At 33.5% G+C, this 14,145-nt stretch overlaps 1 long non-coding RNA gene across 1 annotated transcript in view; it reads left to right on the forward strand.

Annotated features, from left to right (window-relative positions):
* LOC149787073 (uncharacterized) overlaps positions 1–13,298 on the forward strand; it is a 62,215-nt gene extending 48,917 nt beyond the window's left edge. The window contains exons 3-4 of the long non-coding RNA XR_016425254.1: positions 6,715–6,732; positions 13,242–13,298. This is a non-coding gene — a long non-coding RNA (uncharacterized LOC149787073). The remainder of the gene's footprint in view (positions 1–6,714; positions 6,733–13,241) is intronic.
* Positions 13,299–14,145: the final 847 nt, after the last annotated feature.

Below are 14,145 nucleotides of genomic sequence, written 5' to 3' on the forward strand. Positions count from 1 at the left end.
GTTGTCACTAAATGGTAGGCTTTCCAAGAGGTTTTTTTCCTTTCTATGCAGTGCACGATCAAATGAATCATTTCGAAGATGTTCAGGAGAACCAACAAAGACGCCTTCTTTTACCTTAGCTTCACTTAAACTTTGAAATTGTTCACGGATGTACATGGAAGCTGCTTGTGGTTTGTCCATGGCCTTGACAAAGTTCTTTATGAGACCCGGCTTGATGTGCAAGAGTGGTAGCACAATCTTCCTTGCTTAAACGAGTGGTGGCTGCTGAACACTTTTCATCCCGTGCTCCAATTATTGTCGCGGTGGCCAGTTTCTCTTGATGTAGTGGGAGTCTCTCGCACCACGACTATCCCATTTGGAGATAAAGCATCAATAATGTGTATACAGTCTGCAGACCATGGAAGAGAACAAGAATAATCAGATCGCCACAAAGCTCCCACTGATGTTGGTCATGATTTATGCACCTTACAAGTTGTTCCATGTTTTCATAGGTTTTCTTCATATGGAATGCATGTCCAACTGCATTTGAAGGCGAAACAATTCGATTATGCAACAAAATAGATTTACGACTCGTCTTCGATGAATCAGTGAACAGTCTCCACTCATCTGGATCATGAACGCTGTTGAGGGCTGACATCACACCATTGTTGTTGTTGCTGGCTACAAGATCACCCAACATGATAAAGTATGACATAATATCTTTCAGACGGCCACGGAACATGTTAACTCTATCAACACCTGCCAGGAGATTCTACTGCTGTAGTCTGGAGCCAAACAGCTCCGCCTTACTCTTGAATAGTTCCAAATCCCTGATAAGGTAATTCGGTTCATCTTGTTTGATGTCTGGTTCAGGGGAGGAGGATGGGAGAAAATATGGGTCATGTTAAATTGATGATTTCATCCAATTCCTCGCCCTTGTCTGACTCAATTTGATTAATTTTAGTGCATCAATAACCAGCAGTTCTTCGCTGTGGGGTACTGGACCCATAATTAGTTAGTTATGACTACATTTATTTCGGATTTTTTTGGGCTGTAGACCAGTGCTATTTAATGCAGTGATCATTTTCTCTGGAAATACAGTGTTCATAAAAATAATATTCCTGGACATAGACATTCGCTGGGATTTATAGTGATTTCAAACCAAACGTATACTACTGTGTTTCCACAAAAGACTGTTGGCACATCATTATTACACAGGACCTCACAGATAATCATTACTTCAGCGTTTACTTAATTTGGACTTCTACTAAAATTTATTCAGAACATTAAATCATTAAGACTTGTGTATGTAATTTAAAGATTAGTTTGCTATTTAACTTACAGTTCCAGAAAAATAATGTTTTTGTTGAATTTTACAAAGAATGTTGTTCTTCATTGCTTCCTGTTACTTATTTTAAGAGAATAGACTCTTAACAAAATACATGGGATAATGAATGCAAGTAGTACATTGCCTACCTCGAATAATACGAAATATAGTAGAAAAAAAATAGTTTCCCATTGTCTCCATATTTTTTATTCAGATCATCTATATATTCTTTAATACGAGACTATCACAGCCCTTTGACTACTACATATAATTGTACAATTAGTTATTTTGAAATGATTTAAATTGCACAAAATATTACAACATATTTCTTAAAAACGTATTTCTATCTAAATCGTGTATGTTCTTTATTTGAATACATTTTTCATGTTTCATTCATTGAAGTTGGCTGGACGTAGGTAGAAATTAAATTGCGAACTGTCAAATTTTAAATATTAAGTACTGTAAGTAGTATAGGTTCTACTCAAGTGAATCATAGAATCATTGTTTGTAATATAGATGGATTTCAGGGTCATTGCTACCATCGCGTTTAGTTGTTAATATTGTCACGTGTTACTGTCTGATCAGAGAGTTCTGAAAAAGACCACAGATCACTTGGCGTGCGATAGAATTGGACTGGATGACAGCAACATATTCGCAGGCAGTCAAAGAGGTTGTGAAAAAAGTCCAGGAATCTTTATATTGGGGTAGGCGGCATAGAGGGGAGCTATGTAAAATGTGATTGGTGCCAGGCTCAGTCTGGCCAAAGCAGTAGCCGTATTCCTGAAAAGCGTTGTGATTATGGACGGAACTCTTTAGAAGAGGGCATCCCAATTTCATGCTAAACCGGTTGCAGTCAAAAACTTTATTCATATATAGACAGGTTATAACTCCTAATGTTCATTAGCAAATAACGAATAATATGTTACAATTTATATAATTTTAATATTTATTTCACGATTAAAACAGTTTGTCATTATTTATGGCTGTCAAAAAAATATGTTTCAAGAACAAGATAAGTTATAATCAGATTTTGATGATATATGCCTGATTAATAACAATGATCACAGGTAAAGGTGGTATAACAGTTTACTATTTTTATGTAATTAAAATATATATCTGACATCACAGCATTAGTCCTTTCCTTCTAATTGTGATCACTAATCTCTTTTAAGTATCAACAATGATTTACAACTAATATCGTTCCCACAACAGTTTCCCATAATATTAGTAAAGGCAACGATGATATAGTCATGATTATAGTCATAAACAATGGGTTAGATATATTTGTTCATTGTCTGTAGCTCTCCATTTCACTGGAACATTTAACCTGTACTGTATTTTTATGTTCCTCTCTGCTTTTTATGTTTTCCCTGTCGTTCATTTAATTCAAATCATCTTGTGTGGCATATATTATATGTCGAGATGCTCGATTTGTGTTATTCAGTATAAGATACTTGTATTTTGCTTATTCTCGCAGCACGCAAATTGAATAGCTTCTTAAATTTATCTTAGTATGCTCATCATCTGTTTACAGCCAGCATAACTCTCTGAACTGCTTGTGGTAATTCATTGATGTATAATACACCAATGCATGATGGTCAAGAGCATACCTTTTTAGAAAATGTACATTTCGAAACAGGTAGAAATACCGACAATGTGGCATCTATAGCTGTGCCAAGTGTCTCTTCATTATATTGCATATACCAACATGACTCGGATGTGAACATCAGAGTATCAGTATGAACGTATTTGTCATCGTCTTAATTTTATTAAACAGTCTACTTGATGAACACTATATCTGTGTCGATAAACCCTTAGGCTAGTTTGACACCAAGAGGTCCCATATCTTCCACAGAATCGGTGAATTGTTTGTTGGTATCAAGGCAAATTAACGTGTCAAAAAGTTCCATGATACATTTATACAACATCATTGGCTCACTCTAGAAATGATGCGTTACTTGTGAACAACAATAAGATGAGATATAAGAATGAAACTCACTACAAGAGGGATAACTGTACCAATGCATGCACATGATAAAACGAACACAGTTAATAATACAGTATCGTAACTAGTAATAACTCCTTTTCATGCAAAAGTAAAAAATTGTCTTACGTGCGATAAAATCAACTTGACATGACAATCGGCATTGACAGACACAAATCATCTGTTTTGAACAATCATCCCAGGCTTTCGCTATGAAGATTATATTACACGTTTCGAAACTGTTGGTATCGCTAATACTTTTAAACAAAAGGGCATTTAATATGGTGCTTCTATCAGAAGAATTTGGTGTCTAGCTTAATGTAAATGAAAACGGCTAAACGTTTTAGGTTGCCACAGTGACAATAATACAATCTCTTTCGAAATAAATGACTGTATGAACATGAATTCATATGATGCCAATCTGACATCCAATATGTCAAACGCAGTAGATAATTTGAAAATTGTGTTATCGATGAAGACTCTCAACGATGCTTTCGACAGTTATCAGTTAAGAGGAAGAGATAATCTTATCTTTAATTCCTGGAAATGTATTTACAAAGTCGTGCGTCAATCCCTTGGAGCTACACTTGTTTCGGTCGTTATGCCTTAATCAATTTTCTTTAATCATATCTATTTATTTATGAATGTAGTCAAACTGTTATACGTGTTCAGCTAGAAAATATAATTACTACACCATAACAAATGTACAACTTACACAATTGCTTGCAAACTAATTATGTACATCCTCTTTAACATTTTCATCGAATGATGAGAAAGGTCTACCTCACACAATTAAGCCTAGATATTACAATTTGTGAATTTTGTTTTGGTTTGATAATAATTGGGTTGTGTTCAGTATAATATCGTGTTGGATTACAATGGTTAACACATGTCTATAATTGAATTAGTTCTAAAGAATTGCAATACCCAATAAAACATTAGCACCCATTTCAATTCCGAGGTATGTATGCTCATAACGTATATTATTATCAGAAGGACTGTACAATGCACCAACTGTTTTATGTTTGTTATATGTATTTATATTTTTGTAAGGTTGTAAATTATTGTATCTATTGTTTGTTTCATTTTGAAACGTAAATTGCATAAGACCTATACGTAAGTGTTTACGACCCTTAATAATAACCTTTACAATAAATCAGTTTATGAGTTTGGTCTTTCTCTCATTAAATTTGTCGGTCAGGTTTGGTTCCTAGAAGTATTACGTTATTTCCCTCAAATGAGTGGGTTTTATTACGACATGGAATATTGCAAAATGTCAAGTGAGTAGGGGAAATTCGTAATAGTCTCGTATGTGTATATAGCAGGCGAGAATTGGGACCAAAATTCAATCCTATTTTGGATTATTAGATCATCTGTTTATGTGCTAATATTAATCTGCAGATGTTTTTGATCTTGCGTTTGTATATAGTATGAGAGAAAATATTTGCTTGGACTCTTCATTGGATTTACAAAGTACTTTTTAGACTATGCTATTATTCTGGGATTTTTCTGAATGTATTCAAAATGTTCTGGGTAATGTCGTTAAGATAAGTCTGGATTGTTCACAGATCAGTACATTCAGTGATCTGAAATTGTTGTTTTGAGCTTATATAATACGTGTTTAGGATGAAACTATAAGTTCCTCTGACGTTTTCGTTTGCTAACTTTTATAATTACATTAACTTACTTGCTAAATATTAAAAATCATGTTGGAGTTTCTTATGTTATTAGGTTTATGATCATACAGTCGCAACATAAAGTGAAGACTCGTCTGAGATACGAATTTAGAAGAAATATTTCAGAAAAATTGAAGTTGACTTTGAAATTTAAATTTATTTTTATTTTTCGAAATTCGCTTAGGCCCTGGAATCAACAAGCTTTCACAATGTCATCTAGGAAGGTGAACTGTGTTAAAATCATACAAAAGAGGGACTGATTTGCTGAAGAAATATGAGTTGCTTGATCTTGCAAGCTATATTATTCTTCGGACATAAAGGCATCTTTGTTAAAACAAAAACATATTTAGTTCAGTTTTTGGTGCAAAAGGAATTTTTTTTATAAAGTGCTTTGAGTTTATTTAGTAAATCTGTATCGCGCTCTGAAATTAAATTAATATATATGAAAGTTTAAAAGAAAATATGCAAAACAACTGTCAAAATCACAAGGAACTAGCATCAGTGATTGTAAGATTTTAAGACAATTTACAATAAAATACATGCTCTAAACCACCTCACAACAAAGCTGAATATACCAACCCCTACATAATGTTTCTACTTTCCACTACACACCTATTTAACAAATAGCAGACCATTCACAAAAAGGTATCATGCACAAGAATTAACGTTAAATACCTCTTCAATTAAAAATTTTCCGCCTAAGATCCACCGTATGAGTTAAACTCTGTGCCATCTTAAATTTTATTCCGCCAATGTTTTTCAAACCAAACCACCATCCTTATAAACCTTACTTACGAACATCCAGTTCTATAGCATCGACCAGTTGGTTATTAACTAAGAACGAATCAGTGATCAAATAGTTTTCTATTATTCCTGTGCGGTATTATTATGTTTGTTATTAAAGCAAATATAATCTACTGTGTTCGATAATATTAGCACTTTCGAGGAAATCTGGCTGTAGTAACAATACATCATCTCATAATTACTGAGAAGAACATCGATGAGCATTGTCACAAACATTAATGATCTAGTAAAAAAAAACTTTTAAAATGAGTGTGCTACATATTAGGGCGTTAATAAACTCAGCATGCCTTATGACCGTACTAATTTGCATGCTATAAATTAATTCGATAAAATTCGTCCTTATTAGAGGTCAAGAAATTCCATTACCAGATGTTGCAGATACCATATGCTGTCCTTACCTGACCTCTTGCCTGTATGAACATATGTTCAGTTATTTATATATGTGTAAAGGGCAAGAGCTGAATGTTTGCACAAGATATATCCCAACAACTGTTAAGCGGATATACAAATTAGTTCGACATCATGCTGCAAATGATAGCTATGCCACTGGCTCTAATGGCTGTCATACAATGAAACTTAGACTTTGATCTGCTGTATTGCCTACTTTCTATTTTCATATTTTATGAAGACGTTTTGGCGCGACATCCACTGAACTGAAATATCAGTAATAAATGTTGCATCATGTAATATATCGACATTCCCTTGAAAAAGGTGACAGTTATAAGAAGACGAAGTATCTTCTCATTGTGTATTTCATGTTTGATTCATTTCATATAAGGGGAACTTAACAAGGAGTACGGAATGTATTGCTATATAACAGGTGTTCATAACATACTCTATATTTACATATGTGTATATTTGAACTCGTATGCACTTTCTTTCAAAACCAAAAAAGCGACATGTATTTCAATATTGCCAATTATTGCTATTTTATTTTCTTTCAGGGCACAATGATCAAAGAAGTAAGTATTGGCATGCATAATCGCAACATTTACAAATAATACAATTTATATTGTGCGGTTATTATATAATTTGTTAAACAAATGCAGCTACCCAAAAGGCCTACCGTTTTCAAACAAATGAATATGTTTTATTCTTGTTTCTGCCTTATTGTGGGAGTCATATTTACAAAATTGATTTTCGTGACCGCTGATGCCCAAATTAATGTACTGGATTACTTATTTAGATGCATTACCAAGGGTGGTAAAATTGAATATGTGCTCTCTAGATTGGAGATATTATAATGATTTAGAAAGATTTGATATAATGATAAATACATTTGTGGAGAAATATTGAAATGCATTCAAGAGATAATGCTTAACAGGGTCTTCGTTGTTGGATAAAGAATTATCTATTTATTCCCAAAATAGGCTGGTAGTATATTCTATGTTCTGAAATGATAATGCTTATTTAGTTAAATTCATCAAAACGGCACTCACTGCAAAATGGATATATGACATTACAGCACTGTCTATCCTTCAGTATATCCTGTTACTTACTGATGGCCCGACCCATGACACTATATGAAATTGCAAACACAGTTATTATTATGAAATCTCGAAACGTATTATTCTTGGTTGTTTATTTTCTCGCAGAACTTTCTTATATTAAGTTTATTGACGGGAAAAAATGACATGATGTGACAATACAACTGATAACTAGCAAGCATGGCACTATTATTGGAAACCCAGCGACAATATTTTCATGTGTTTGCGATACAAAACTCTCATGTTTCTTTTCATCATAGGTACATACATTCTTTTTGGGCTAGATAAACCGGTGTTTTGCATTAAAATTTTGATCCTCGTCTAAAATGGCGGTCCCGGTTTACAGCTATTAACGTAACTTTGTACTAGTGGTTAATATGTTATTGTGTTATTTCTATCGTACACGCGGGATATAAAAATACAGGTGGATATTCTGTTTTTAAATATAGTACATATATTATCTATTGACCAAAGTTTAATATAAAGATGTATTTCACAATATGTAATACCTACTACTCCACATGTGTATTTGCCCACCAATACTCTGGCTATGTGTGTTTCACGTAATTGCTGTTTGATTCATCAGTCATATTGCATTATACAATTTCCCCATATTTTATTTTCCTCGTAACCAATATCATATATAGGAAAGGTAACAAGGCGAACCGATTATATCGCTGGCATTGTAGCTGTGCAATATCGACAAAAAATAGTTTGTAGGAAAACTATTTTACATCTTGACAACATCGAAAATTGCAAGATACACAACTCGTGATAGTCAAAACAAACAGGGAGATTGTTCAAACTACAAACGTTTGCTACATTTTATCTCGTGCATACAATATTCAAAGTGACGAAATCAGATATCGTTTGCAAACGTTATTTTAGAAGACATATGAAAGAATCGCATGTCATGTGTGCATATGTACGAGTGGTTATTTTAGGAAGGAATACTGGCAAAGGTCGTTAAAGATAAGATCAGTTGAGATTTTCTAATGTGCTTTTATGTCAAAGTAAGTGAAATATACTAAACACTAATTAAACAAGGATGTTCATGCACAATCAATATATGAAGATTACACTTGCATTATAGAAGAACGCAAAATAGGTATGACTTTAACTATAATTGAGAAAGTGCATACTGATGTTTGAGTATGCTCTCGCTTCTGGAGACAAAAGCAAGTAAAGAGTGTATTTGATTATTTCTACTTTTATATACAATGGGTGGAAGAAAAAGTAAGTATTACAATATCTAATATCAGCAAACATATAGAAAGTAAATATGTTATCAGTCTTTCGTATCATCAGTAAATGTGCGTGTTTAAACGTTTCCGAAAAGATGCTTAGCCCTTTAAATCAAACAAGAAAATGACATAATGGATAAGAATAAAGCTTATACATGTATAAGTGTTGGGTCCATACGTTGTGAAGTACAGAAAATATCAGATTAACTTTCTACATATTAACATATGATCAAATTATTTCCATGTCACTGTCTCAAATGGATATTTTATGCAAAGAAACATTTGTTATTATCTATTGTATTACTATCATTCTAGTTTGTATTTATGATGAAGATTTTGTATCAGGTATACACTACACGAGGCATCATCTGTAATAAATTGTATATCTCGTGATATATAGACAATTCTATGAATATATATGTAATCGTGATAGGGCCACTAATTCATTTATCGCACATATCAATGGTAATATTTTAAAACAAAATTAATTTTACTATTATATTGCCAAATAAACCAACTTTGCTTCTAGTCATTAAAATTAGAGAATTTTCTTTTTTTTTTTAGCTTTGACACAGTTGTTCTGCGTTATTTTTCTAGACCACTGCCTAACTCGGAAGACACAATGCTCTTCGCCTAATAAGATAGCCCCGCACAAAACGGATATATGCTATTTCCCAAGAGGAAAATTATGTGCATTATGTAACAAGTGTGTATGTTATCGTCAACTGTAGTACATAAGTTAAAGTTAATGAGATGTATAAGGGAAAAAACTTGAATGTATCCAGTTGCCATTGGGTACATCTCAAAATAATGACTTTCATATTTGGTATTCCATTACCCCATCAATAGGTCTTTGTCTGTCAGATTAGTAGAGTTCCGATATATCATTGTATGTAATTATGGAATTTCACCACTGGATTTGTCTTCGTGACCAAATCCGTACATGGGGACAGTAAACGTGAACTGCCGAGTTTATCGCGAGCAATCTATATGTGCAAACACAGGTAAATTCGTCGATGCTAGCGATGATAGGTAGGCTATTTGTTCCGCAACAATAATTAAATTTGAGATGATGTAAACCAATATACTGATTCTTTCCCGTTTTGTATTACATCCCTAAATCGCAGGTAACGTCGCTTTCAATATTTTTTCTTAGATTTCAGTTAAATCAGACTAATCACACTTTTTGTGGACATTTGTACTCGCGCCGCATTCAAGAATACATACTGATGGAGCATTTTTAAAACATCAGGCGAGAGTTTCGATGTGGTTTCAATAACAAAACCGAGAAATCCTATATAGAAAATTATTCAAAGTGGTCTCAGTATAACTAATGTTGTGCAAATGCCACGTACATCATACAATAATGCAAAAGCAGGCTGACTCAAGGCATAATTATTTACAGGTCAGAGTTTTGAGACAATACCGATATTATGATAAGTATTTCACTACATTTCATATGATAGATATATAGATAGGTGGGTACACATAAAACCATATATATATATATATATATATATATATATATATATATATATATATATATATATATATATAATCTATGCAATGTAGCCCAACGTGTTCCAGAGGCTAGATGTTGGAGTAAAAAAGAATCAAATACTATTCCTAATGAAAAGAAGGAAACTGGATAATCAATGTCCTTCTTAAGAGACAGCTCATTTGTTAGATCAGAAAAAGAAAATATTTTGCCTTTTACATTTATTCATTGACATATATAAGATGCGAAATCGTACATGTTATTTAATTGATATGGTCTACTTTGAGCCCAAAATCAGAACTGTTGAGGCATGGAAATTTACATATGGCACAAACTGACATATGCTATTTTGTAATTGTGAATATGTGCACATGTGCACAAGTATATATTAGATAAATAGATGTCTCTTTTTTTTTTCTTTTTTTTTTTGTAACGGCGCAGAAGCACTGTTAGGCTATTTAGCGCCATACAAAAGGTCATATGTATGATTATGTAAAAAATGATAAAAGGTTTTATATCGACCAGCGATATCAAAACCAAATAAAACGATAAGATGGTAACGGTAATAAATAAGTCTTCCGATCTACGAGAAATATAAATGGTATATGTTAATAAAGGCAGATGAAAAGTTATTGAAGATAATGGACGGTAAATACATTGCTTAAAAATACTCTAGTTGATGGAGCAAAAGTTATAGCTTAGAGTAAATGTTCACCGCTTTCAGAAATTCTATAATACAAATGAGATTTATTGTATCAAAAGTTCCTTCCTGCCACGCACACTGTAATACTGATCGCGCGTCGGTAGCAGGTCGAAACACTGTCATAAGGTGCTTAACAGTGAATGGTTCATTGCAAGAAACGCACTGTGGTGGGTCTTCACCTTTTAGTATGTGAAGTGGGTTATATGCGTATGACCGATTCGAATTCTTGCAATGTCTAACTCCTTCCTACGCATAATTGTATAGGAAGGAGTCAGTTCTCCTAGGATTGGTTTGATGGCAGGAAGTTTATTATTCACAGCTTAATTCCATTATGCCTGCCACTTCTGACATAAAGTCTGTTTGATACTAGTTTTTCAATCAGTATATCGTATTTTAAAATCAGATGGTTCATGAGATAGGGCCATTTTAGCAGCGAGATCTGCTATTTCAGTATATATAATACCAACCTGGATAGATATCCTACATTATACGATACTGTGGGAGGTACACAGCTTACTTTGTTCGACGAGAACATTGGTCAACAATGCGCTCTCCAGTTTTCTATTGTGAAGTGTCTGAAGTACTGATAAGGAATCATAGAAGATGATGCTGCTTATAATGCGTCGGTATGATTTCTTGTATAGCTGTTATCTTTGGAGAGGAGTTCATGATAAGAGTTGTGGAAGATGGATGGGTTTGTCTCGGATTTATTTCTATAGTATAGCATAAAAAATTACTTTTGGTTGTTTGAGTAGCCAGGGAAGTGTTTCGGAGATGGACGTTTTCTGAATTTTCGAAAGATGCATTTTTGTTTTGTCAAGACCGGATGCTATTCTAATGCTAAAGGAAGGTATGGCATTTGGTTTATTTTCGTATAAGGCTATGTAATAGGGTTGGAAAACAGCCAAAAAGCAGGGTTCAGCGGGTTAGATCTTAATTTGAGATCATACTGTGCGGAAAGCATTTCTGTACAATGTGATGAAGGTGGTTCGTTCGATTCAGCTAGAAGGCTTTCACACGGGATTGTCTTAAATGTTCCCAGAGCAAGTCTTAGTCCTTGTTGGTGAATTGGAGCAAGCATATTCAAATATGACTTGCTGGCTGAAAAATAAAAAACGCAGCCATAGTCCAGTTTGGAGACTATAAACGTTCTATATAGATTGAGGATGACTTTCCTATCAGCACCCCAGCCAGTGTGCGCTACTACTTTAAGTAGATTTAAAGATGTTAAGCACTTAGCTTTCAAGTTCTTTAGGTGTGGAATAAAAGTCACTTTCCTGTCAAAGATAATACCAAAAAGCTTTGTTTCCTCAACAACTGGAATTGATGTTCTGTCCAGCGTGAGTTTAGGTTCAGCATGATGTCTTCGTAACTGACAGAAAGGCATGCATACCGTTTTTGATTTCGAGAATTTGAATCTGTTAGTACTGGCCCAATTTTGAATTTTGTTTATATGTTGCTGTAGTTATCTTTCAATTGTATGCATGTGCTTTGATCGATAACATATTGTAAAATCATCGACAGAAAACGAGCAGACCACACCAGGAGCTAAACGCTTGGTGATGCTATTGATGTTCATGTTGAAAACCGTTCAATAAGCACTGTCTACTTTCACTGAATAGTCCATCCAAATGTTTTTCCTCTCATGCTATACACAATATAATGTTACAAGAGCATAAGAGATAAGATGAAAATTTAACATGGACAGGCAGTGCAGGTAAACACACATTGCAACTCTACTTGTTACTTGACAAATTGCAAATTTGAAACATCGTCAAACAATTCATATCATCAAATCCATCCAGTATGAAATAACTCAGTTCTTTTAAGAATGCACCTGACCGACCTGTCCTTATATTTACTGATAATTCTAGTATTACTAACAGCAAACACGTAACAAAGCATCAAGTAATATATCCTATCCAATGCTACCTCCTTCATGCCTCAAAATAGAAAATATATATGCATGAAAGTTCAACTAAAATTATTCAGTACAATCTAATAACACTCATCAATAGCATGTACATAACTTGTATATATATATATATATATATATATATATATATATATATCGGTCTCTGCTACATGTGATATTAATTTTGTATTACGATAGTTCGGATCAAGACATAAGTGCATTGCGGAACCAGTGATATTGTTTTAACTAATGCAAATATATTTAAAATTACAGAATCATACATCTTTTAAAAACTTTATTTTAGAAGAAGCCTTATAATTAGATGTATTGCATGTTTCATGATCATATGTTCATCATATGTTCAGTGGCTCCTTTAGGAAGTCATACTTTCCGAGCCTGTTGAAAATAAATGTATGTATTAATTAAACACATATGTTCCTGCATAAACATAATTTGAAGCTAACCCTTGTAACATAGAATAACGCAAAATGTGCAATGACGTAATCATTAATTATGAAAAATGCACACTACCAGGAAAGTACATATTGTTGTTCGGGTACGGTATCTCTTTTGAAAATAAAATAACATAAAATAACGAACGTGTATTTATCATTTTTATTTCAGAATAAGAAATCAGAAGGAGAAGAGTTAATTCAAAACTTCGAATCCTATATATCTAAAGTATGTATGCCACTATATGATTTGTAAATGCCTCTTTACTCATAAATGACAACACACATATTTATCCATTGATCGATCGATCGAACATCCATTGCATATATATATATATATATATATATATATATATATATATATATATATATATATATCCTTCATTATTATGCCTTCTTAAATTGACTACGCGCACACATGCATCCAAAAATGTGATTATTCTTGAAAACATTTAAGATAACTATAAGACAAGATTTGAAATTGATGACGAATTTATGATTTAAGATCACGGGAAAACTTGGAAATAAAACGTATTAAACCAGTCCTGTATTTTTAAAAATTTTGTTACAAGCAAGGTGTCTTTACTTCACCGAGCGGCTGTCAAACCCTGAGGCGAATCCAGCTAAAGGTCATTAGGTTACCCCAAATTCCCAAAGACTTCCATACAACTACAGTTGTAAATTAGAAAGCTCAACGTGTCCGTTTTATACATAAATTTCACTCTAATCAATGCAAGATTACATGCAAAACAACCCGCCAAATATATATCAATCGCATACCTGTATGGCTCTCTTTATTAAGTTAGGTTTCCGTACCGCCAGCAGTTCTCGCCTTAGAAACTATACAACTCTCTCCTCTAAGACAGTGAACTATTTTAACTCCGTCACCTTAGGCCAGTCAATATATGGTTTCCAGGCGCATTTCGCCAGTACTACTGCGTCACATTTGCCACCATGGCGTCATAAACGGTATCTGCCGAGTCCCTTCTTATTGGTTCCATTGTGTAATTTACCGGTTTCCTACCGTAAATACTGCTACTTCAATCACACCACAAATATACACCATTAAATTTGAA

The sequence above is a fragment of the Sinohyriopsis cumingii genome, chromosome 12, assembly GCF_028554795.1.
Source record: "Sinohyriopsis cumingii isolate HCF-2022 chromosome 12, ASM2855479v2, whole genome shotgun sequence".
Taxonomy (NCBI): Eukaryota; Metazoa; Mollusca; class Bivalvia; order Unionida; family Unionidae; genus Sinohyriopsis; species Sinohyriopsis cumingii.